This window comes from Cherax quadricarinatus, chromosome 39 (assembly GCF_038502225.1).
Source record: "Cherax quadricarinatus isolate ZL_2023a chromosome 39, ASM3850222v1, whole genome shotgun sequence".
Lineage (NCBI taxonomy): Eukaryota > Metazoa > Arthropoda > Malacostraca > Decapoda > Parastacidae > Cherax > Cherax quadricarinatus.
Window position 1 is genome coordinate 5895775 of NC_091330.1, and position 8292 is coordinate 5904066.

The window sequence follows — 8292 nt, forward strand, 5'->3', positions numbered from 1 at the left end:
TCACGCCTAGAACAGTTACTAAAGTGCCATAGAGGTCACTCTTAGCACAGGAATGTTTCTTGATACATACAAATGACGCAAATTATGAGCACAGGTTTCCTATGATCAACTTACATTGACCATACTCTCTTTTGGTTCCCATGTGATAACTTGGAAAATCCTCTTCTGACTGGCTTCGAACCTTCAACACTGGCTTATCCTATTTGGAAAAAAAAGATTCGAGTTGTTATTAGAGTGTGTAGTTGCAATTTTTTCGTGGGCTGAGCTACAGCAGCCTCCAGGAGTTTACACTACTAGCTGGTGTAGACGTTAACCAATGTAAATACACAAATAATCCTCACATAGGAGAGATAGAGAAGCTTACGACGACGATTCGACCCAACTTGGACCATTTACAAAGTCACACTTTTTTAAACCAATGTAAACATTGTCAGAGGAACTATTGGTGCACATTGTGTCAGTTTATGTTGAAATGAAGATAAAAATAATGAATGAAGAGCGAACTCACAAATACTGAAGGAATGTCGACGTATTTTATTTACTGTGTTATGTCACCAACCTTTTTATTAAGAAAAAAAAAAGAGCAGTTCCATGACTTTGCCTACTTAGAATAAATCGTAAATAACTGGTTGATCAGACCCTGATCCACCGGGAGGCCTGGTCGTGGACCGGGCCGCGGGGGCGTTGACCCCCGGAATGCCCTTCAGGTAGACTCCAAGTAGCCATTATTAAATTACCTAAATTCGATCATATCTCGCTAAATATTGTGTATTGTAAATAACTCATAACCACATATAATTGCTCTTGCTATGAGTTTAAAAAGAATTAATAATTCATAATTATTTTAACTTTTTAGTAAATACAAATGTTGGGGTCCAGTACCTGGGCCCATTATATTCCTCTGTAATACTTTGAGTATTACCCACACCATGAGTATGGGGTGTATGATAAAGATTTCAAAAATAATAATAATAATAATTTATTATTATTATCATTATTATATAGTTTTAATAACTTCGTTCACGGCTGTGGCAATAAGAATTAACAAGTTTTTAAGATGATCACAATGCGTAGAGAATAGTGCTGCATCATTCCTAATGATACAGCACCCATTACCTTATACCTCTGATATACCTTTGAAGAGTTTCGAGAGTTTATGTGCTCTCTGAGCCCGGCCATGTAGCACATTTATGGGGTTAAGACGTAATTTTCCAAAATACTAGATTCTGTAGGGTATATGTGGTACACCATGTAGAAAGAAATATTCTAATAAGTTTACGGCTTCAAGATGTGGTCTTCCGATGTACTAGAATCTTTTGGGTCATCATCTACAACTGGAGGTGATAGGTCACACTGTTATTTACCATTTTTTTAGCCAATGATTTTGATGTTTATATAAACAAGGTGGGTGGGCCCGGTGGCCTGGTGGGTGGGCCCGGTGGCCTGGTGGCTAAAGCTCCCGCTTCACACACGGAGGGCCCGGGTTCGATTCCCGGCGGGTGGAAATTCCGACACGTTTCCTTACACCTATTGTCCTGTTCACCTAGCAGCAAATAGGTACCTGGGTGTTAGTCGACTGGTGTGGGTCGCATCCTGGGGGACAAGATTAAGGACCCCAATGGAAATAAGTTAGACAGTCCTCGATGACGCACTGACTTTCTTGGGTTATCCTGGGTGGCTAACCCTCCGGGGTTAAAAATCCGAACGAAATCTTATCTTATCTTATCTTATCAAACCTGTCGGTTTAACTACAGAAAATGGAGCTGGTAATGGGATAACTCAAAACACTTAAGGTGCGTTGCTCTAATTTAAGCAGCAGAGGCAGATTGTCCACTTGTTATGGAAAGAACCTCAAGAGTGTACGAGTGAACTTTTTGTTAGGTTCAGATACGCTCTAGGGCTCACGGAACCCACAGTAAACTAAGGGGCGTTTAAAATTTAGCAGAAATAGAAAATGTTTTTATATGTTACGAAAGCAGAAGGAAATGATTTATGAAGTTTGGTTCCGGAACCAATCTAGGCTGGATAAGAGTAATGTCGAATCCTGGCCGAAGTAATGACCCAGTCACCAGTCTGAGTCCACACCTGGGTGGGGTCTTTCTAATCATCATCTAGTCTTCTTGTGTGGGTGCATCCTGGGCACATAGGAGAAGGGAGCTTACGACGACGTTTCGGTCCGATTCGGACCATTTACACTGTACCGTACTGGGTGGCTCCCTGGTACGGTACAGTGAGCCAGGGAGCTCAGTGTTGCAGTACAGTGCAGAACACCAACCCAGGCAGCTCCCTAGTACGGTACAGTAAGCCAGGCAGCTCCCTTGTGAAAAATGGTATGGAGATATGGATTATCTTGTCCATCCCAGGCAGATGGTGAGCGTGAGACGCTGATGGTGAATGTGGGACGCTGATGGTGAGCGTGAGACGCTGATGGTGAGTTTGGGACGCTGATGGTGAGCGTGAGACGCTGATGGTGAGTGTGGGACGCTGATGGTGAGCGTGAGACGCTGATGGTGAGCGTGGGACGCTGATGGTGAGTATGGGACGCTGGTAGAGTACATGTTGTTTGTGTCATCCTGTGCATGTACTCACTTCATCTTTATGTACTCATCTGCATGTGGTTTCAAGTGTCGAGTCTCAGCTCCTGGCCCCGCCTCTTCGCTGGTCGTTACTAGGTTCACTCGGGCCAGGCTTCGAGAGCCCTATCGTACCTCTTCTTAAAGCTATGTGTGGTTCCTGTGTCTACCACTTCATTCTCCAGGTCGTTTGACTTCCTGGCCGCTATATGGCTGAAGAAATGCTTCCTAACATCCCGGTGACTCATTTGTGCTTTCAACATCCAGCTGTGACCTCGTATTTCTGTTTCCCACCTCTCAATCTGTGTTTTTTCACTCACCTATTTGTACTCGCCTATCTGTGGTCGCAGGGGTGGATTCACAGCTCCTGGCCCCGCCTCTTTGCTGATCGCTACTAGATCCACTCTCTCCCTGCTCCATGAGCTTTATCATACATCTTCTTAAAGCTATGTAAGGTACTGGCCTCCACTACCTCACTGTATGTGTGTGCCACAAATACCAGAGTACACAGCTGCTGACTCTCAGACTCAACGCTGAAAATCCATAATTCACACTAAAGAAGAAAAATTCTGCCGAAATATAAAGATTCTATATTTGTGTTCCAAACACAACATGTCTCTATATTTGTATTTGAGAAACAGAATATCTATACATGTGTATCGAAGATTAGATATATCGCACTCATTTAAAAAGGGGGTTTCCTCACGTACGCTGTGTTGACTCCCACGTACGCTGTGTTGACTCCCACGTACGCTGTGTTGACTCCCACGCAGGCTGTGTTGACTCCCACGCAGGCTGTGTTGACTCCCACGCAGGCTGTGTTGACCCCCCACGTACGTTGTGTTAACCCCCACGCAGGCTGTTTTGACTCCCACGCAGGCTGTGTTGACTCCCACGCAGGCTGTGTTGACTCCCACGCAGGCTGTGTTGACCAACCACGTACGTTGTGTTGACCCCCACGCAGGCTGTGTTGACCCCCCACGCAGGCTGTGCTGACCCCCACGCAGGCTGTGTTGACTCCCACGTAGGCTGTGTTGACTCCCACGCAGGCTGTGTTGACCCCCCACGTACGTTATGTTGACCCCCACGCAGGCTGTGTTGACCCCCCACGTACGTTGTGTTGACCCCCACGCAGGTTGTGTTGACCCCCACGTACGCTGTGTTGACTCCCACGCAGGCTGTGTTGACCCCCCACGCAGGCTGTGCTGACCCCCACGCAGGCTGTGTTGACCCCCACGTACGCTGTGCTGACCCCCACGCAGGCTGTGTTGACCCCCACGCAGGCTGTGTTGACCCCCACGCAGGCTGTGTTGTCTCCCACGCAGGCTGTGTTAACCCCCACGCAGGCTGTGTTGACCCCCACGCAGGCTGTGTTGACCCTCACGCAGGCTGTGTTGACCCCCACGCAGGCTGTGTTGACTCCCTCACGTACGCTGTGCTGACCCCCACGCAGGCTGTGTTGACCCCCACGCAGGCTGTGTTGACCCCCACGCAGGCTGTGTTGACCCCCACGCAGGCTGTGTTGACTCCCTCACGTACGCTGTGCTGACCCCCACGCAGGCTGTGTTGACCCCCACGCAGGCTGTGTTGACCCCCACGCAGGCTGTGTTAACCCCCACGCAGGCTGTGTTGACCCCCACGCAGGCTGTGTTGACCCCCACGCAGGCTGTGTTGACCCCCACGCAGGCTGTGTTAACCCCCACGCAGGCTGTGTTAACCCCCACGCAGGCTGTGTTGACCCCCACGCAGGCTGTGTTGACCCCCACGCAGGCTGTGTTAACCCCCACGCAGGCTGTGTTGACCCCCACGCAGGCTGTGTTAACCCCCACGCAGGCTGTGTTGACCCCACGCAAGCCATTAACATCAGTTGACCGCTGCTGCGGCAGACAGGGCTCTGTCGGTACCATTTCCTCACAGACTGAACATTGTAAACGCTGCCAGCGGTAATTCCATAGCATGAGCGACCAATATTTTTTCACCCGGGTGTCAGATGGTAATGTAATCGTCTGACACTCGGCTTGTTTGAGAGCTGATGACAGAGAAACTGTAACGTGAGACAGCGTCAATTATCTTTTTTTTTTGCGGAATTCTGGAGGAGAAAGCGCCATCTGGGGCAAGAAATTATTTAAACAAACTTAAAGAATGAGGGTTAACGAGGCATAAATGATAACCAGGGCGAAATACAGAGAGATACACGAGAGAGAGGAAGGGAGATAAAGATACACGAGACAGGAAGAGATAAAGCTCCACACATGAAACAAACATGTTGGTGAAGTCATCTTCAAGACGAGAGGTAAAGATGAATAATATAATATATATATATATCCCTCAAGCCTCATGTACTGTATATACCATCTTTGTACCAGCAATTTATCTTTCAAGTCTTGTGTATCATATTAAGTAATAAAATACACCTACTGTCATCTTATTGCATATATATATATGTATATATATATATATATATATATATATATATATATATATATATATATATATATATATATATATATATATATATATATATATATATATGTGTGTGTGTGTTAGTTAGTTACCATTTTGTCCTAGGCACATGTCGATTAGACACTCGGCCTGGTGTGTGTGTGTAGGTATGTGTGTGTGTGTGTGTGTGTGTATGTGTGTGTGTTAGTTGTGTGTGTGTGTGTGTGTGTGTGTGTGTGTGTGTGTGTGTGTGTGTGTGTGTGTGTGTGTGTGTGTGTGTGTAACGCTGGGATTACAGAGGTACAATATACAATAATATCAAGGAAAGATGCTAGTGTTTTTCTGGAGGAGTTTTCAGTTAATTCTCCGTTGGTGCAGTAGATTTGAAAAGCGATTTTTAACAGCTGGTTAAAAATCACTTATCAAATGTAAAATATTTTTTTTAATTTACTTATCTTTTAGACAATGTGCACATTGGAGCAAGTGGCAAATATTCCGTGTTCACCATTTCTTCCAAATACCTGCTCTATGTGGCCTGCAGGACGCTAGCAGGAACAGCCTGGTTGACCAGCTAATCAACGACGGTGAGAAAAATTCTCCAAACTGAACACAGGTGTGTAACAGAACGCAAGAATAAACAGCAAAGAATTCCACGACTCAGAAATATTTCTTACGGTGATAGATTGAGAGTCTCATATGTACTTTCTCTTCGGAGAAGCAGACTGAGTGGATGTGTACATTGTGCCTTCGAAGTGGCTAGTTTACTGTACACTCATCAACCTTCCTGTGGACGGTAGCCCAAAAACATATGGATATAAATTAGACACATGTGTCTAATTTATCAACATGTCGGTTCTCTGAACCATTCATCTACAAACCTGTCAGACACTGCAACTTCTTGGGATCTTAATACTTGGGAATTCTTCGCTTGCCTAATTCTTGGGCACGACCTACTTCAACATTGAACAAATGTTACACGACCTACGACTTCTGCACCTCTCCTACCAACGGTTTATAAGCTCCTTCTCCGCACGTATGCCGTATTCTATTCAAGATTGATGGACTGACCACATCGACTCAAGGTTGAGGGACTGATTACCTCATTCTCCTCCTGTTCTTCAAGATTCTCCTTTGTATGGACTGATGAAGCCACTGTGTGGCGAAACGTTTCCTCAGTAAAGATACCCAAGAGTTGCACATGTGTCTAATTTATCAACATGTCGGTTCTCTGAACCATTCATCTACAAACATATGGATACACAAAAGGTCTAGCAAGTAGGTCCCGGAAAGGTTAACAGGAGTACATTTGGATATATACATGTATTATCTCTCAATCCACAGCACAGTACTGTGTTCTCACCTAATTGTGGTTGCAGGGGTCGATATTCAGCTCCTGGCCCCGCCTCTTCACTGACCCCTACTGGGTCCTTCCTCTCCCTGTTCCATGAGCTTTATCATACCTCGTCTTAAAACTATGTATGGTTCCTGCCTCCACTACATCACTATGCTATTCCACTTCCTAGCAACTCTGTGGCTGAAGAAATACTTCGTAACATCCCTTTGATTCATCTGAGCCTTCAACTTCCAATTGTGGCCTCTTGTTTCTGTGTCCCATCTCTGGAACATCCCGTCTCTGTCCACTTTATCTATTCCACGCAGTATTTTGTATGTCGTTATTAAGTCACCCCTGACCCTCCTGTCCTCCAGTGCCGTCAGACTGATTTCCCTTAACCTTTCTTCGTAGGACATTCCCCTTAGCTCTGGAACCAGCCTTGTTGCAAACTTCTACACTTTCTCTAATTTCTTGACGTGTTTGACCAGGTGTGGGTTCCAAACTGGTGCTGCGTATTCCAGTATGGGCCTGACGTACAGAGTCATGAACGATTCCTTACTGAGGTATCGGAACTCTATTCTCAGATTTGCCAGGCGCCCATATGCTGCAGCAGTTATCTGTGTGTGTGTGTGTGTGTGTGTGTGTGTGTGTGTGTGTGTGTGTGTGTGTGTGTGTGTGTGTGTGTGTGTGTGTATGTGTGTGTGTGTGAATGACGTTAATTAAGGGAATATAAAAAATAATGCTAAAAATGTCATAGTACAATGGAACTCTTAAAAATATATCTTCGCTAAGCGAATTTAGAATTTGAAAAAAAAAATCTAGTTGAGAGGTCATCTGTCACTAGAGTTTCGGAGCAGCGGAACAGACTGCCAGTTAGAGCCGCTGGAGCAAATACATTAGAAAGGTTCAAAAAATAAGCTTCATAAATATAAGAGTGAAAATAGTTGGGGTTTACATAGGCCCTGCCGCCCTAAAACCAATAGGCCTACTGCAGGGTACATTTTCCTCGCGTCTTCTCATTTTAGAGGCCAGACGCACGAACACATCTTGTGCCGACCAAGGGTATATCCCCCTTCAGGAAGGAGCATAAAAATAGGGAAAAAAGGCTAATAAATCCCTCTGTATGATTTAAAAACTTCACTATCTCTAAGTGGAATAGTCTTTTCTGTGTATGATAAAGTTTCATTCTGCGTATGATAGTCTTGCTGTAATGTGACCAAGTGTTTGGATTCACCACCTGGAGATTATTCCGGGGATCAACGCCCCCGCGGCCCGGTCCATGACCAGGCCTCCCGGTGGATCAGGGCCCTGAGATATGAACTTGCATCAGTCGAGATTCACATAGTAACTCTTATTCTTAATACTGTAGAGCTATAAAGTGTGGGGAAAGAGTTAGCTTAATATGTTTATTATGCAAACCAGACCCATCCTGTGGGCGGCAGTCAAAAGATTACAGAGGTACATAATGGGTCCAAGACTGGGCTCCGAAGTTTTCATAGCTGAACTAGGTACAAAGGTAATGAACTCCAGGTAGATTTGGTCACAGTCATGACAAGTTACAAAGGTATTTACAGATTACAGAGGTACGTAATGGGTCCAGGGACTGGGCCCCCAAAGCTTTGATAACTGAACTAGGTACAAAGGTAATGAACTCACAAGTTAGGTAGATCAACAGCTAAATTGCCACAGACCGACAGTGGCCGAAGTCACACTTTATATACTGTAAGATCTTAAACTGCAGTCTTACGAGCAACAAAACAAGCTACACGCTGTGGACGTTGGCCTCTGATCTCTCCATGGGACAGGTATGATGACCAATGGATAATGTTCACTTAGGGGTAATATGCAAACATCGTCTGGTCGGTGAAAAAAAGACAGCTTGAAGAACGAGCTTTTATTGAGACAACGTTTCGCTCTGTGTAGAGCTCTATCAAGTCCCGATTA